Source organism: Carassius carassius, chromosome 41 (genome assembly GCF_963082965.1).
Source record: "Carassius carassius chromosome 41, fCarCar2.1, whole genome shotgun sequence".
Taxonomy (NCBI): Eukaryota; Metazoa; Chordata; class Actinopteri; order Cypriniformes; family Cyprinidae; genus Carassius; species Carassius carassius.
The window spans coordinates 17,171,854-17,191,146 of record NC_081795.1 but is presented as its reverse complement, the minus strand read 5'-3'; the positions used below and the strand labels follow the sequence as shown (position 1 = coordinate 17,191,146).

Sequence of the window (19,293 nt, the reverse complement as noted above, 5' to 3'; positions counted from 1 at the left end):
TTCGAAGGCCAGGCATACCAGTTTGCAGTCCTCCGTGGCTCCTTGTACGTTTACGAGGTGCATGGATGCAGCGCTCGCTCCTCTCAGACTCAGAGGCATGCGAGTGCTGGATTATTTGGACGACTTTGGCCTATGGTCAGAACGGGAAAAGCTCCATCATATCAACTGTCTGGAAATGCTGGCAGTGGAGAACGCGCTGATGCGCTTTTGTCCCCAAATCAAGGATCACCACGTCTTAGTCCGTTCAGGCAACATGTCTGTGGTGTCCTACATAAATCGCCAGGGCGGTCTCGGGTCCTGAAACCTGTACAGGCTAGCTGAACGCCTCCTGGTTTGGGCTCAGCGCAACGTGCGTTCACTGAGGGCAGTGCATGTGCCTGGGCTACAGAATCTGGGTCCAGACAGGCTGTCCAGAGGCAATGATCCTACGGGCGAATGGTCTCTACACCCGCAAACAGTCCGGCTGTTGTGGGAGAGATTTGGCAGGGCGGAGGTGGACCTCTTCGTGTCCCACGAAAACGCTCACTGCCCTGCGTTCTTTTCCAAGAACGAAAGCGCGCTGTCACGGGAATGGCCGTGCTGCCCGCTTTATGCTTTCCCTCCCGTCTCTCTCCTTCCGCAGGTGATAGAACGGGTGAGAGAAAGAGATGTTCAATACTGCTTGTAGCACCTCTTTGGATGAACCAACCATGGTTCCCAGATTTGATGCAGTTAGCAGATATCGCCCCGTGGCCGGTACCGTTGAGGATGGACCTCCTCTCGCAGGCCAGGGGCTCGATTTGGCACCCTCAACCGGAGTTGTGGTCCCTCCATGTGTGGGCGCTCAACGGTTACCTGCTGATCTCACAGTGGGAGTGCTAAATACCATCACTCAGGCTAGAGCTCCGTCGACACGACATCTGTATGCCTCGAAGTGGTCAGTGTTCTCCAGCTGGTGCACAGCTCGAGGTTATTCACCCCTTAGTTGTGAGGTGACGGAGGTCCTCTCCTTCCTACAGGAGCTGTTGGATAAGGGCAGAGCCCCATCCACGCTCAAAGTTTATGTGGCGGCCATCGCAGCGTTTTCTGAAACGGCGCTCGGTCAGTCAATTGGAAGGAATGATTTAGTCATCCGGTTCCTCAGTGGAGCTAGGATGCTGAATCCTCCCAGACCTCCGTCAGTCCCTATGTGGGACCTCGCGGCGGTTTTGGAGGCCTTGAAGGGTCCCCCTTTTGAGCCTATCCAATCGGTTAGCCTTCAGCATCTGTCGTTCAAGACAGTATTCTTGTTGGCTCTCGCTTCGGTGAAGCGTGTGGGTGATTTGCACGCACTCTCGGTGAGCAAGTCGTGCTTGGAGTTTGGGCCCAATGACTCAAGGGTCATACTCAAACCTAGGCACGGTTATGTGCCGAAATCCCTCAACACACCGTTTCGGGCTCAGGTTATTGCCCTGTCTGCCCTGCCGGTGTCAGGAGAGGATAGAGACTCGAGTCTTCTTTGCCCTGTCAGGGTTTTAAGAGCTTATGTGTCTCGCTCTGCTGCCTTTCGGCAGACGGAGCAGCTGTTTGTCTCGTTCGTTGGACGTTCCAAGGGAATGGCTGTTTTGAGACAGACTCTATCCAGATGGATAGTTGACGCCATAGCGTTAACTTACGCTTCCAGGGGCCTTCAGTGCCCGTTGGGCGTCAGAGCACACTCCACAAGAGGCGTCGCCTCGTCGTGGGCGTGGTCTACTGGGATCTCCTTGCAGGATATATGTATGGCGGCAGGTTGGGCCTCGCCGTCTCCATTTATCAGGTTCTATAACCAGGAGGTTCCCGCCTTGCAAGCAAGGCTGCTGTCGGTATAGTCGAATCAGGACCCTGAGGGGAATTCTGAGTTCACGAGCGCTATGCGCTGCCGACTGTTATATGGGCAGTATTGCGTAAGACCCGCATTGCCACATTGGTCAGGCCTTGCCTCGGCTGTGTGATGTCATTTTGCCGCATCTACGGATGCTGCTAGATATGGGACGGAGGGCTTTCCCCCCTTTTCTGTCCTAGACTCTCTGTGAGTCCCTCAGGTGACTGTGCACTGTAAATCCTGGGCGTTGCTTCAGGTTTATTGGTGTGATCCCTGTGCGCACGGCGCTTTACATTGGGTTCCCGTAGCGTCTTAGCTAAGACGTACGAGAGAGCTCTCGTAAGAGAACGTACTCGGTTACTAAACGTAACCTCGGTTCTCTCTAGAAGAGCGAACGAGTACTGCGTTCTCTGCCGTGCGTACGATTCACTCTGGTTCGCTTCGGCGATGAAATAAATCAGGTGAGTCAGCCTTTTCGAGCTCCTTTTATAGGTTGGGCCACACCCGTTTCGGCGGGAAGTGGCAAGAAGTGACTTATTGGTCTGATGTTGGATCAGCCTGCGCTCGATAGGCTGTGCAGTTGCCGCAGAACAAGCCAATGAGCGAACGAGCCGTCTCGCCTATGGCTGTGTACTGCTGCAAATGCGCTTTACAAAAATACAAAATTTTTTGCTTCAGTATTTCGTGAAAAGAGACTTTTCCCGTAGCGTCTTAGCTAAGACGCAGTACTCGTTCGCTCTTCTAGAGAGAACCGAGGTTACGTTTAGTAACCGAGTACGTTTCCTGTTTCACAGAAATATATATATTTATTTTTTTATTTTTTATTTTATTTTGTTTCACAGAAATATATATATATTTATTTTATTTATTTATTTTTTATTTATTTTATTTATTTAATTTAGAATCAAGATAAAATGTTACGAATCTGCCTGGAAGAGGACATGTGTCTATATCATTCTAATGCACAGTGAAGAGGAGAGTTTAAGTGGCCAAAAACTCTCCAAGGACCACAGCTGGAGAATTGCATTAAATAGTTGAGCCTCTGGGTCAGAAAACCTTAAAACATTGTTAAACAGCACCTACATCACCACATGTTGTTTGGGAGGGTTTCAAGAAAAAATATCCTTGTCATCCAAAAACAAGCATATTCAGTTATCAGACATGACTGGAACTTCAAATGGGATTCTCTGGTCAGTTGAAACTAAAAAATTAGCTTTTTAGCAGCAAACAATCAAGATGGGTTTGGTGCACACAGGGATAAAAAGTAACCCATGTGAATAGCCTCTGCTCAGAGTGAAGCTGTCTGTGGATGGTTATGCTCCAGCTCAAGCTTGCTTTGCTCTGGAATATAGCAGTCTGAGGCCAGCTATGTTCTAGCCTGGCTTCTATAACTAGGTTGGGTTCCACCCCAGCGGCAACCTCCAGCTTTTTCTTGTGAAGCCAATAAGGAAGTGACTAAAACTGTAATTCATCGACTGGCCGATTGAGGCTGGCTACAAAAGGGAGTCAGTCTCATAGACTCCCCATGTTAAAATACCTAACTTTACAGCAGAAAATAAACATGTTTACAGCCTGGTGCCAAAATTATTTTGGTCTATATAGCTAATTTTGCCCTTCATGACAACTGTGAGGGGGGTGAATTTTTTGTATAACTCATCCTTTTTAATTATATTAAGCATTAAAGTTCTGCATAAATAAGGGTGTGGCCACTAAGGTGAGAAGGGGGATTGCCGCTGCTGTCACCGCCGTCGCGCTAGGTGGGCGTGGCTTCAGCAACCAGCTCCCGCCTTTTTGCCCATTTTCGATTACCCCGGAGTGACGCGTTGCCAAGATGGCGACGACCCGCTCCGCCTACTTTTGGTTTCAAAAACTCTCTTCGGAAACCTATGGGTGACATCACGGACACTACATTCATGTTTTTATACAGCCTATGGCTCCCCCTTGGCACAAGCTCTCTCAAGTAAGCGTTGAAGACTTGTCTAGGAATCTGCTAATTGAGGATAGCTGTGTTCCAGCTCGGAAACTGCTCCCCTTTTGGGGTTTTTAAGAAGTTGTCTCCTTGAGCTCCTTGCCTAGACTGTGCTGTTTCCCCTTCTGGTTTTTAAGTTGATGGCCCACTCTGTGGTCTGGGCAAACTTCAGCCTTATCTGAGGGAACTGCTATTCGAGGATAGCTGTGTACAGCCCTGTAGTGTTATGGTCACTGCTTACATCAGGCTTTTATCTTGGACTAATGATGTTTATGTGTTTGCACTTTAACGAATCATTTACTGATGGTCCGAGACTCTCTCTTGTGAGCTCCTGGTCAAAACACAGTGCTTCGCTATTCCTCCTTAGTATTGCCATCTGAGGGTGGTTATATTCGCTACTACACTACTACTAAATATTGTAGAAACTTAATAAGTTGCTTTGCAATGATTTGTATCGTAAAAAGCGCTATACAAATAAACTTGAATTGAATTGACTATTCCAGCCATTGTTATGGCAGGACAGGCTTACATAACACAGCCATCTGAGGCTAGCTGTTGTTTAACTGTCAAGTTGCGGTGAGCCTTCTCCTGGGAACATAGCTATCTGAGGATAGCTATGTGATAGCTCAGTGATTGCACCCCTGCTAAGGGTTTTAAGTAGCGTAACAATGGTCTCCTTGACCCCTTACCTAGACAGTGCTGTCTCCCCATCCTTGGGTTGTAAGTAGACAGCCCAGTCTCTGGTGTGTGGGTAGTCTCAGTTGGTCCCCCTTTTAGATACCCATTCCAAGGTACATAGCTATCTGAGGATATACTAGTTTAGTGATTGTTCCCATTTTTGGAGTCTTTAAATAACATTCTACTTGAGCACTTGCGTAGACAGTGCTATCTCCCCTCCTAGGGTTGTAAGTAGATAGCCCAGGCTCTGTGGTCTGGGCACCTTTGCAGGAAGGCCTTAGCTGGCTGTCTGGGCTAGCTGTGTATTGTTCATTGTGTCTTCTACAGGACACAGCGTTGAGTTCCATAGAAAGGGAACGTCTCAGGTTGTGCATGTAACCATTAGGGCTGCAACTAACGATTATTTTGATAATCGATTAATCTGTCGATTATTTTTACGATTAATCGATTAATCGGTTTATGTACTTATATTTTAGTTTTTTCCATTTTTTCCCCAAGTAAATTATTAATAAATGGTCTTTATCCTTCAGCATAGATTTTTAAGAGATTTTAACCATTTTGCACTGTTATATCCTAATCAAAAATATACCTGGAGTTGTTTTATTGTGTTAGTAATCCTTTGTCGAACTCTTCTGCAATCAGAACACTGACCCATACTCTAGCAAATTTCACAAGGAGATTTAAAATAATGTTTTCACCATGGCAGTCCTTAGAGCTCCTAAAGTAGTTTAACATCCCGAACGAAGCTTATTAAGGAACCTTTTAGAACATATTTTCACTAAGAATAAGGATAAAACAGAATAAAATTGCAGTGCATTGTATTTTATTATTTACTGGGAAACAGCTTTATAGCTTTTGCTGAGAAATTGTAAACAATCCTTCGAATAAAGTGCCAGTGGCATGAAACCTGAATGGAACTCACAATTTAAAGTAAAATCCATCAGAAGGTTGTCCAGAAAAAAAAATTGGACAGTCACACACAAAAAACCTGCTGTGTGAAAAAGCAGTGAATACTTAGAAAAAAAAGTGCATTTCAAATATCTTTAAACATTTACCTCTGTCATTCAGTCATAATTAGGCTGCACGACTGAATTTTGAACTGGTAAACTACAAACTGATCACAGAACATGTTTGTAAAGCTTTTAATGTTAACTGTTAAAAAGCAATGTTATCAGCTTTTACGACTAAACATTTGCAAACAACATTGTACTGGAGAATCTGCACAAATGAAAGTCTTAGGGGCCGTTCACAAATCGCGCCTAAAAACGCGGGGAAAACGCTAGGCGCGCCGCTTTCTCCTTCTTTCCAAAGCGCTCGCGCAGAAGCACCCCTGAGGCGTCTGCCTTTGATAAGCAACCATGACGTGCTCTCTCCTTGAAGACGCGGAAATTTCAGCAAAGGATAAATGGATTTGCAGCTCAAAAAATCGCTTGCAGTAGCTCTGCTACTAAATTTATTTCAAAGTGGAAATCCATATACAACTATGATCAGCTGTTCCTTTCATCTTGACTGAGCTTTTAACGTTGTTACGGGAAAGGATGAAGCTGATTGGTTAGTTCTTGTCACATGACCCGCGATGCGCTTGCAGCATTCTGAAAAGTTGAAATGTTTTTAACTCGATGCGGTGCGGTGTTGGAAATAACGAACTTGAGCGCGCAAAAGACGCGATATGTGAACGTCCCCTTAAATAGTTCAGTAGTGCAGAGTTTACAGGTTACTCTTCTTTTTTGAAGGCTCAAAGTAAAGTTCTCGCACATCCCGCTAAATGCTGCAGAGACGCTGTTCGGGAAGCACGTGACATAAACGAGGCCAGCTATTGGCTATTCGCTACTTCTCCTGCTGTACTGGCTGAGTAAAACCTCCGGTGGCTCATTACTGCCACACTTTGGTCACCGCAGATTTGAAATATGCACGAAATGAGCCGTTTACGGCAAATAAAAGTTATTTAGCAACGAATCGATGACTAAATTAGTTGACAACTATTTTAATAATCGATTTATATCGATTAAATCGATTCGTTGTTTCAGCTCTAGTAACCATGGTTCCCTGAGATGGAATGGGGCACTGTGTCCCCTTGCCATGCCTTTAGCCTACCTGTTTACGGCTCCTTCAGACAACTTGGTGAAGTATTTAGCAGGTGCCCTTTTATGCTTCCAGGCATCTGCATATGAGGTCACGGGCCATGTGGACCAATAGGATTGGCTTTGTTTTACATGTGCTTCAGACACCGGTCATGCTGGCAACTAGTGATGGGAAGTTAGGATCATTTTACCGACTCTGACTTTTGAATCACGTTCAGCAAAATGAACGAATCTTTTTTCGAGTCATTTTGTTCATTTTAGCAAAATGTAATTAAAATGTTATGTGTTACTTCCCCAACACATCTAGTACTTACGCAAACGTTGATCACACTACAAACAATACAAAACTAAAATGCTATAAGATATAGAAAAGATTAATTCATTGTTAACCTGGGTCTTCAGCCTGTGATTAGCTCACCTCACCTCTTGTCTGACAAGTCTTCGGGTTCAAGTCATTCCTTAACCACGTGACAGACCCAAACGCTAAACCATGCAGTCTGAGCCGGAAAGAGAATTGATTAGTTCATCTCATGATTCTTTCGGGTCGAGTCGTTCCTTAATCACGTGACAGCCCCATACTCTATTTCTGACATTTCTGCAACTGTGTTTTTGTTACCGTTTCATCAGGATCTGTGGTGTGTTATTATTTTATAAATAAATAAAACCCTGTTATAAATAAAATATTGATTAAATTGTCCTTTTGACTATCTATCAGTAAATAAACACTAGGCTATATAATAATATAATAATACAAGCCTACAATACAAAGTATTTATAGCCTAGTTTGTTCATTTTTAATCCAATTTTGAGTTTGCTGGTATAATAATTGCTTTTCCTAGGCAAACTTGACATTTTTGTCTAATATATGTACAAGAAGATTGTTCAAAAAGGACATATTGACATAAATTAAAAGCAAATAACATTTTGAATCCTAAACAAGTAACACTACAGTTCTATAGTCTAATCTGAAGGGTGAACTCAAAAGAAATAAATCATACAACAAGGTCATTTTTGAAGATTAGAATCCACTGTAAAAAACAGAAAAAAACTTCTCTTCATCAAAGTGATTTCACCATCATATGGACAACATTTAAAGCATAATTATTATAAAAAAATAATAATAAGTACTATGCACCCATTTGTAAGGAAGGTTGTAAATTAACTAATTACTCTAGCCAATGTTGTCACATTACGTGACAAAAGAACGAACAACCCGAAGACCCGAAAGATGAACTAATCAATTCTCTTTCTGGCTCAATACTACATTCTTTTACTGTCTATGGTTTTAGCGTATGGGTCTGTCACGTGATTAAGGAACGACTCGACCCGAAGACTCATGAGATGAACTAATCAATTCTCTTTCCGGCTCAGACTGCATTGGGTAGCGTATGGGGCTGTCACATGATTAAGGAACGAGTCAAAAACCCGATAGACCCGAACTATGAACTAATCAATTCTCTTTCCGGCTCAAGACGGCATTGACTGACACAGGTGAATTACTACTAGTGGAACAGAACCTATAGAATATTGTGCATGCATGACTGAACGAATCACTCCCCGAGACGACTCGTTCTTCCCGAGTCACATTAAAGATTCGTTCAAAATAAACGAATCGTTCAAGAACGACACATCACTACTGGCAACATTCTCCATTGTGTCCCCTAGAAGATGCAGTGTCTCATTCCCTCTCGGGGAACCATGGTTACATGCGTAACCTGAGATGGTTTCTTTGGAGTTAACAATTGCTAACAAGAACACAATGATTGGGAGCACGTCATTTTGTGTCAGGATCAAAAAACAGTTAACAGTTCTAAACAGGAATTTTTTTTAATATTATTATTATTATTTTTTTTTTGTGAAACGTTCATGCATCTGATCACTCTACACCAGCGACAGGCAACGTCGGTCCTGGAGTGCCAATGCCCTGCAGAGTTTAGCTCCAACCCTGAAAAAAAAAACACCTTAACTGTGACCAAAAATAGTCTTTTTGATAATTCTAGTCTAAATATACATCCAAATACAATACCTAATTCAACACCCAAGAAAAGAAAAATAATTCTCAGCAGCAAAATTTTTTCACAACCATGTTTTAAAAATAGGCCTAGATATACATATACATAGTGTTTATACTATTCATTAATTTTTCCATTATTTAAACCAGTACTTATTTGCACATATTACCTACTAGTAAATGTACTATTTTACATAGAAATAAATGCTATATAAATTATTTTTAGCAGTCTGGTTCTTATGGTCAGCACACAGCAATGAAATGGTTAATATAGATTATGTAATAGTTTTTAATTTTATTTTAGCCATAGATCATTGTAAATCCATGAAACTAAACACTTTTTTTTAGAATGACTTGTTTTCCATATATAAAAAGTTTTGAAGGGTTTGAATAATGAACTTTAAAGAAAATTAATGAAATTAGTTTTTAATGTTAATTGAATAAATCGCAATGGCAACACTATTTAAGTTATCCAAGATCTGTTTGCAATTTAGCATCTTTAATATGTTGTCATCATGTAGAGAAAGTAGTATGCAATAATGCACAGTCTGATTTGAAAAATAAATCCACATTCAAAACAAAATAGCAGACTTCCTGTTGGTTGCAACTAATGACTGTAAACTAAAAAGTTGTCCGCCTTGATGAGAACAATATATATAACGAGTTTGGTGTCTGTATCTAAAACGTACCCCCTCACTTTTATCAAAAGGTGTTTTGTTTCAAAACTACAGAGTGCCTCATTTATGTCCATTTATGAGCTTTTGCCAATGATTGTGGCGCTATAACTTTCAGTCATCATAGTCTCATATATGTGATCGGCTTCATCGACAACCGATCAATGTTTTTTTTTCCGATTTCCTGGTTCCTGAAAGAAATGTTATTAATACCATCAGTCCGTGCCAGTATAAATCCCTCTATTTGATTTGACATAGTTCAAAATGGTTTGGGAGTTGCTGTTCATCTAAACTCTGCAGCTATGGATTCAAGAGCGATGTTTGTCTTATTATGGATCTTGCTGCCATCCACCTCCTCTGGAATCAAACTAGATGGAAATGGTTTTGTTGACGTTATAATTGCAATCAGTTCAAGAGTACCACAGGATAACACGCTCATTGATAAAATCAAGGTGAATGTGTACTTTTTGTCCATTTAACTAACTTAATGTAATTAAATGGTTTTAGAGGTTTTAATTTTTTAAAAGTCTTTTCTCATTTTATCTTTTCATATTCTTTCTTACAGGAGATGGTCACCGAGGGGTCGTTTTCCCTTTATGATGCATTGAATAAAAAGGTCTATTTCAAAGAAGCTACAATTATAGTCCCACCTCAGTGGAATGGTATAAACTTTACCAAAGCAAGAACAGAGTCCTTTGGAAAGGTAAAGAGAATTATGGCATTTTATCTTGCATGCCAAATATTAGTGTTCAAAAATAAATAAAAAAAAACCTTCACTTGCATATGATGTTTTAATTTCTATGTGAAATGCAGGCCAAAATAAGAATTGATAATGCTAATCCAGCATATGATGTTGAACCCTACACTAATCAATATGGAGAATGTGGAGCTGAGGGCGAGTATATTCATTTCACCCCAGAATACCTCCTGAATGACACTTTTATTCAGCTTTATGGATCAAGAGGTAAACGTTGTTTTATCTTTCTTCAGCATTTATATATCATGAAATAAGAGCGGTGAGAAAAGTCTATACAAACATTAATATATATATATATATATATATATATATATATATTGTCTTTCTTTTTTTGCAGGAATAGTTTTTGTGCATGAATGGGCTCATCTGAGATGGGGTGTATATGATGAATACAATAGAGATAAGCCATATTACCACTCTAAAAGCCATACTGAAGCTACAAGGTGATAACCAAAAGAAAACATATGATTAAAAGGCGTTTGATCTTATCGGAAATTTTATCACCTTATCTTTAGGTGTAGTGAAAAAAATGATCAGTTTTATAATGTTACAGCAGGAGGATCTCTTCAACCTTGCCGCATTGATCCACAAACTTCACTGCCTGCCAAGGGGTGCATGTTTTTTCCAAACAGGAATCAAATCACAAATTGCTCCATTATGTTCTCACCAAGTCTGGATCCTGTAAGTATTGATTGTACATCTATCCACACATGAATATTTCTAACTGTATTTGAAACAAATATCATCAAACTATGAGTCGACACAAGTTTTGGTCAAAGTTTTAGTCATACAGGGATAGTGGCCTGTATCAAAGGGATCATTCACGGCCAGCCCTCGTCAGCCATGAGGAAGAAAAAAAAATATTATTGTGAGAGGAGGCAGATCCAAGTCCAAAATAAAAATGCTTTAAAGAAAACAAAGTAATGAAGTGGAACAACAACTAACAAATGAAAAACTACTAACAAGGAAAACAAAGAGGTGACTGTTGTGCCAAATCCAATCATTTTAACAAACATCCCAATATGAATTAAAGCTAAACAGTTAAAGAAAACTTTTAAGAAAAACGTTAACAGAAGGAAACATTTTAAGACAAATATTTACATAAAGATAATTGTTTTACCAAGTTCAGAATTAAGTTTGAGGATGGTTCTTCAAGCTCAAGGTAATGCATAATTCATGCATAATGTGTGTGTGTGTGTATAGATAGATGGATGGATGGATGGATGGATGGATGGATGGATGAATAGATAGATAGATAGATAGATAGATAGATAGATAGATAGATAGATAGATAGATAGATAGATAGATAGATAGATAGATAGATAGATAGATAGATAGATAGATAGATAGATAGATATACATACAGGGGCTGGTCATATAATGTTCAAATGTTTATTTATTTTAGTTTTGATGATTATAACTGACAACTAAGTAAAATCCCAAGTTCAGTATCTCAGAAAAGAAAATTAGAATATTACTTAAGACCAACACAAGAAAGGTTTTTTTTTTTGGAAAAATTGGCAAACTGAAAAGTATAAAAATTAAAAGTTTGAGCATGTACTGCCCTCAATACTTAGTTGGGGCTCCTTTTGCCTGAATTACTTCAGCAATGCGGCGTGGCATGGAGTCGTTCAATCTGTGGCACTGCTCAGGTGTTATAAGAGCCCAGGTTGCTCTGATAGTGGCCTTCAGCTTTTCTGCATTGTTGGGTCTGGCATATCACATCTTCCTCTTCACAATACCACATAGATTTTCTATGGGGTTAAGGTCAGACGAGTTTGTTGGCCAATTAAGAACAGGGATAACATGGTTCTTAAACCAGGTACTGGTAGCTTTGGCACTGTGTGCAGGTGCCAAGTCCTGTTGGAAAATGAAATCTGCATCTCCATAAAGTTGGTCAGCAGCAGGAAGCATGAAGTGCTCTAAAACTTCCTGTTATACGACTGCATTGACCTTGAACCTCAGAAAACACAGTGGGCCAACACCAGCAGATGACATGGCACCCCAAACCATCACTGACTTTGGAAACTTTACACTGGACCTCGAGCAACGTGGATTGTGTGCCTCTCCTCTCTTCCTCCAGACTCTGGGACCCTGGAAAGGCAAATTTGACTTTCATCAGAGAACATAACTTTGGACCACTCAGCAGCAGTCCAGTCCTTTTGGTCTTTAGACACTTCTGACACTGTCTGTTGTTCAAGAGTGGATTGACACAAGGAATATGACAGCTGAAACCCATGTCTTGCATACGTCTGTGTGTAGTGGTTCTTGAAGCACTGACTCCAGCTGCAGTCCACTCTTTGTGAATCTCCCCTACATTTTTGAATGGGTTTTATTTCACAATCCTCTCCAGGGTGCAGTTATCCCTATTGTTTGTACACTTAAAAAAAAAAAACAGCGCAAACAAAAACCAAACACAACTAAAACCCAGGCCTGGTCCTCTCTCGTACTTCACTGTCATCGCTCCCATTTTGTATTCTTCCAATCTCCTCCGTGGAACTCGAAACCGGTGAGTGTCGCAGGTGTCGCTGATTTCCAATCACTCCACCGGCCTCGCTCCGTTCCCACAGCTCTCAGCCCCGCCCCACTCGTCACACTTGGGCTGCATTTTGATAACGTTGTCTCTTAAGACTCTTAAGGTATAACTGTAACAATGTATAAACACCTTCGTAGTCATGGGAAGAGGGAGGCGGGTACCGGTGGACATTTAAATAAAAACTTTAATGACAAAATAAACACAAAACAGTGCAACAGCCCCTCGCGAACTGCCACGCACAAACAAAACCAAGCCACAAAATAAAGTCCAGGCCTTGACCTCTCTCGTCCTTGACTGTTGTTGCTCCTCTTTTGTATCCTTCCAATCTCATCCATGGGACTCGAGACCGGTGAGTGGAGCAGGTAACGCTCATTTCTAATCACTCCACCAGCCTCGCTCCGTTCCCACTCGTCACAATAACTTAACTAAAAATGTATACCATTTCTAGGCGTGTTCCCTGAACAATACGGTGCTGAATCTATTTATATCGACGGCTCGAGAATTATTCTCTCATGCACGGGCTGCTTCACTGCGTTATGTGAGAAAGCTGTGTTCTTTATAAAATTATCACTTCAGAAATAGTTGAAATTGACTGTAATCCAAACTAGAATAGCCTAGCCTACATATTTTAAAATTGTATCATATATTGCTGCCACAATAACCATTTCGATTTTTTACGTGCTTTCTTCTCGTTCCCATTTTTTGTTTGGTGTGGTGATGCTGCAATGAAATATTGTTCTTGTAAATACTTTCCAGCATTTCAGTAAAAAAATAAAAAAAGTGTAGATTAAATAAAAAGGTTTCGGGAAACGCAGCCTTAAGTTCTCTGACGTTACTAAGTGATGTAGCTATTAAAGAAAAAGTATTTAGGTTCATATACATGTTCAATATTATAATATTAATGTTTTTTTTTTTTTTGGTTATGATAAGTGAACACTGAACAGCATTACAAAGAGGCACAATATGACATGGTCAGATATGATTATGACCACTTAATAGGTTTGTTTTGTAGAAAGACTTTCTTTAAAGTGAATTTCCTTTGGTATAAATTGTATCTTAATTTCAATCAATGTTTAATCAAACAATTGCCTCGATTTAATAATAAGCAAACCAAGAACGTCGGGTCTGGATTGAAGTGGTTACAAACGAACCCACGCAGCCTATGTCTTTCTGTTTTTAATCAAATTCTTGTATTAATATCTCAGTTACACAGGCTATTTGTGGCTTAAAAGCAATATGCTATATCTATATTGTATAGAAGCAATAAACGTGACATGACTTATAATGCTGAATTACAGAGCTGGTAAAAACAAAAAACAAAAATCACTGTGATCAGACCAGACGCTTTCTTTCAAAAAAAATGTACCCCCCCCCCCCTGTCATATTTGTTGAAACATTCAAACTGCTTCAAATTACAAAATCGTAAAAAATAAAAAAAAAATTATTAGACTACTTATTTTTTAGTTCACATTTCATCTACTGTCAAAACTGTCCTAAATACATAAGCCTATATAACATATGGCTACTGAGCCATGAACATATAATTCACAAAAAGGCAACATTGGGAGTGCATAGGGAAGATCAATTAGAGAGCACGTAGGTCTAACAATATAACAAAACAAAAAAACAACAACAGAACATTACACTCTATTCAGTGAACATTTAAAGTAATGACATGTTAACTGAATGGATATTTAGGCCCTGAACAAGAGGCTGAGGTCAACCCCCACATACACGTTTAGCTTTGTAAAAAAGCAACATTATTTGAGCTCAGAGGCTTATTAGTGAGATTAACTTGTTTGGCCATACTAAAGAAAAATCAAGATACCATGTACACTTCTATAGCGATCGTTAGCCGTTGGTTGTTCACGCCAGATTGCAATAGTGCATGCTACGTTGATGTTGCATTGACCAATGAAAACACGTCCCCAACACGCTTACATTTTAAATAGTTAAATAGTTATCCATGTTTAACTATACAAACTATTATTATTTTTTTTTTTTTTGATTGGGCAGGCCAGCTGTAAATGTGGGCCCACAGTTCCGTGCCTGGTCGGAAAGTGGCTGCAAAATGAAGAAACACATCGAACATGTTTACCTATTCAGAACATCATCATCTCGTGCAGATACAGCTATGTCCAATTTATAATTTAAAGTTAATGCATTATGATTTCTGTGATGCGGAGTGAACCACAGAATCCAGTCATGACAATGAATTTACAGTAGCTAGCTACTCTGCAGATGTCACATAAAATGTGCAATTTGATGGATTGATGAATAAATAAAAAACAAAGCTGTAAAATAATGACAAAAGCACTGCTATATATATATATAGGCTAATCTGTTTGTTTTGCATGTCTCTCTGTGAATGAGGGGCGTTGTCATGTACTACATACACAAGAATGCGCCAGCATGGCTTAAAGAGTAACTAAACCAACTTTTTTTAGTTAATGATATGTAAGAATGGGGCTTTATTAGTGCTGTTCATTGATTTGAGTAACTTTTTTGACATTTGAATATAAAGTGTTTTAGTTCTACAATATGGTGTAAAAACGTGCTGCCCTTTTTCCTACTGGATGTTTGCGGTGGTACGTGACGTAAGCGGTGGCAGGTGACGTAGGCAGTTTCCAGCTTACGACGCCCTTGGCAGTATAAAACCATCTTGTTCCGTCAAAATCACTGTAGTGAGTCAGGAGCTGGAATTGCGAGTATTGAAATGATCAGGATATTTATTAGTATTTTAGCATCTATTTAGCATAGCATTTATATAGTTATTTAGATTATTTTGTGTAGCCTATGTAGTTAATTAGCATAGTTGTTAGTGTAACGTTGGTATTGTTAGAAGCATAGTTAGTAGCATAGTATTGCATCAGTTAGGATAGCTTTAAGTTAGCGTAGATTTATTTACAGTGGTCAGGATGGTACGTAGGTGTAGGTTGCAACAGCACTGCTGGAGTGCATAGTTTCCAGCAGACTTTAAATTTAGGTGCCAGTGGTTGCATGCACTTGGTCTGAATGACCTTGAGTTCCCGCCTAAAGCTGGAGTGTGCAAACTGCATTTTATGCGGGATTGCTTCTCCAACGCAATGGAGGGGGAAATGGGCTTCTCCACACAGCTCGTGCTGAAAAGCGACACAGTGCCGAGCGCGATGCGGGAGTTAAGACTGCAGCGGCTCGAATTGATAAGGTTAAGGCCCTGTCCCTGTGTCCGCAGACACCTCGACATTCTCCACTTCAGGTGAAGGTGGGCGAGAAAAGTCCTCTACTTCAGATGAACGCTCTGTTGCAAAGCTACTTGCGTCACTACAGTCACTCTCCTTTTTAGCGACTCTGACAACAGCTGTCAATCAATCAATCACTGCGGGTCTCAGGTTCATGCCCCACCCGCTCAGCCCCGCCCTCGGTTCGTCCCCTCTATCTCCGCTGTGCTCTGCCCACTTTTCAGCATTTTTCAAATATTGCCAGTCGGTGGAGTCAGGCTCTGACCAGGGGATTAGTTACCCTTTAAAGTGCCAGGTTTAACAGTGCCTGCTGTCTCACTATCTGAGGACATGAACACATACAATGAGAGCCTCACTGAGAGAACAATTAATAATCATTTCATCATTTTATTTGAGAAAATCACTGTCAAAAACAAATAAATTGACACTCAAAGCTCTTCAATACAACCCGTCCAAATTAAAGTTTTTTTTTTATAGTATATTTTTATTAAATCATATAAGTACAGAATTCAGAAAAATTTAAGAATTTATGAATCTGTATGAATTATTAATGATAAATATAAGTTATTCAACTAATAATTAATCAATAGTAAAATTTTCTTGTTTTTGATTAATTAAATTTTTTCTGAGACTATTAACATACCGTGAAAATCTCATACCGTTACAACCCTACTATCAAGTCAGCAGTCTTCCCCATGATTGTGTAGCCTACAGAACTAGACTGAGAGACCATTTAAAGACTTTGCAGGTGTTTTGAGTTAATTAGCTGATTAGAGTGTGGCACCAGGTGTCTTCCATATTGAACCTTTTCACAATATTCTAATTTTCTGAGATACTGAATTTGGGATTTTCCTTAGTTGTCAGTTATAATCATCAAAATTAAAAGAAATAAACATAAACAAATAAACAAACATATCAGTCTGTGTGTAATGAATGAATATAATATACAAGTTTCACTTTTTGAATGGGATTAGTGAAATAAATCAACTTTTTGATGATATTCTAATTCTATGACCCGCACCTGTGTGTGTGTGTGTGTGTGTGTGTGTGTGTGTGTGTGTGTGTGTGTGTGTGTGTGTGTGTGTATGTATGTATGTATATATATATATATATTAGTGATGCACCGAAATGAAAATTCTGGGCCGAAACCGAAAATTTAGGATGCACTTGGCCGAAACCGAAACTGAAGCCGAAAATAGCTTCTTTTAAATACGTATTGCTTAATTTTTAATGGATCTGAAATGAAAAATCACAAACCAATAGAACAATCATCAAACTTTTATTAACACTTACAGTTACATAACAAAACCTAAAATATTTTTTAACAATAAATAAATAATATTATTCTTCAAGTTTTCTTCCATTGAATAAAATAGTTTAACATTTGTGGGGGAAAAAACAATCCACAATTTTCTTTCAAAAATCACAGAATGGCAGTCGGCCTCTATTCTGTTGCTGCATGTAAACAATTATTTACTTGCATTTTAAATTTCTGTGCAAAACAACAGTGCAAAAACAGCAATAGAACTTAATCCAAACTCAAACTGTAAACAACATTTAAGCCTATGTAGCCTTAGGAAACACAGTTGTGCAGTGCTACGCAAATTTTAATGTCACCTATATAAACAGAAAATTTGACTGCTGTTTATTTAAGGAAATGTGTCAGGTTTCTCTTTAAGAACAAAAGTTGCTCAGCTTTTTGACAAGAAAGACGGTTCCTCTTCTCATTAACAACATGAGATGCTGCACTGAATAGTCTCTCACTGTCTGTGCTGGTGCTTGGGGCAGATAAATACCTGCGTGCAATCTGTGCAAGCAATGGAAAGCGGTCTTTGTTTGCGCGCCAGTAGTCCAGAGGATTGTCGCTTCTGGCAATGGGTTGTTCAGCTAGATACATCTCTATTTGTTGTGCGGCTGCACTTGTTTCAACACCGCTACGAATTGGGGTGCTTTCCTGTAAAATTTCGTCAAACATCTCAGAAAGTGAGGGATTGTACGCCTCCTCACTTGTACGTGACCGTTTCTCGGGCACCGTTTGCAGTGCACTCCCCGTCAAATCTCTTCCTTCACCAGATGTTTCAATCTCCTTCAGTTCTTTTTGTGTCATTTCACGCACTCGCTGCTTTTTCTGTTCGTCGAAATAATGTTCTTTAAAGCGCGGGGTAGTATAGTTGCAATACAGTATAGAGGGTTGGACTCTGTGTCTCGAAAGCGCTTTTTAACAGCCTCCAAAAGAGTCTTTTTAGCTGTTTTTACACCGTGATCTGTTTCCACATCTTTTCCCAGCAGACGCTTCAGTGCTCCTATCAAAGGAATAACCTCTGCAGCCGAGGCTTTAGCCGAGCTTATTTCCTTGGTCATCTGTTCGAATGGGGCGAGAAGAGACAGTATGTTACGTATGGGGAAATCCGTTTCCTCTAAATTATGAAGTCTGATTGAATAACTCTTTTGCTTGCAAATAGCCAATGACGCCCTCGCCCTCACCTGATTGGCTGACAGCCATCAATATAGGTGACGGCGGGCGCCAAAAACCTCAGAATCTTTTTTTCTTCACTTGAGTCTGGCTTTGCCGTGGATTCACGCATTCTCTCGCGTTCCGGTGATTTTTACTCTTAAAATGTCACTTTGCCACATGTGTGGTGGGCCCATTGATTTCCCGGACGCACACAAGCAGTGTATGCTGTGCCTGGGTCGGGCTCACGCAGAGGCGGCATTCGAAGGATCGGGATGTCGTGCCTGTGAGGAGCTTCCCATCAAGATCCTTTGTGCAAGGCTGGCCGTTACCCGTAACAGTGGCCCTGTATCTCCTGCCTCTCCCCCGTCTGACGCCGTTGAGCCGCGAACCGGCCAGTTACTCTGCTCTACTCTGAGGCCAGTTACCGCCCTCCACTAGAAGCGCGGGAAATGGTCTCGTTTGGATATGACGAAGACGACGCAATGTCTACTAATGCCTCAGACCCGGGAGCGTGCTGCTGACGACGGTGGAAGGGGTGGAGAAATTAGGATATGCGCGACCGCCTCCCGTCGAGGATGCTATTGCGGCCCACCTGGCGTATTCTCCCGGCTGGAAAACCACCTCTTTGCCTTCTAGGCCATGTCGAGCTACTGCTCACATCGCCGAGAAGGCGTACATATCAGCTGAACATGCAGCATCTGCCCTCCACACGATGGCAATCCTACTCGGCTCCTGGGGTCCCTGGACGAGGGAAGCCCGGACCCAGAGTCGCTCAGGAAGCTGCGCACGGCGGCGGATCTCGCGGCGTCGAAGAAGGTCACGCAGGGAATCGGCCGCAATATGAGCAACCTTGTGGTCCTGCATCGCCATCTGTGGCTGACGCTGTCCGGCATGCGCGATGTCGAAAAGAGGCAGTTCCTGGATGCGCCGGTGAGCCCCATCAGTCTTTTCGGTGTCGCGGTGGAATCTCTGTCTGGGAAATACGCCGAGACCATCAAGCAGTCTAAGATGATGCCTCATTTCCTGCCGAAACGGTTTCAAGCCCCCCCTGCAAGCGAGGTCCAGGTCTTCTTCAGCGCAGCGCCCGG

At 41.0% G+C, this 19,293-nt stretch overlaps 1 protein-coding gene and 1 pseudogene across 2 annotated transcripts in view; one reads left to right on the top strand and one right to left on the bottom strand.

Annotated features, from left to right (window-relative positions):
* The window catches only part of LOC132122909 (trafficking protein particle complex subunit 6b-like), a 104,364-nt gene that overhangs the window by 18,961 nt on the left and 66,110 nt on the right, over positions 1-19,293 (bottom strand). The gene's annotated exons all lie outside the window — the stretch shown is intronic.
* Positions 9,421-19,293, top strand: part of LOC132122910 (calcium-activated chloride channel regulator 4-like) — a 32,959-nt pseudogene continuing 23,086 nt past the window's right edge.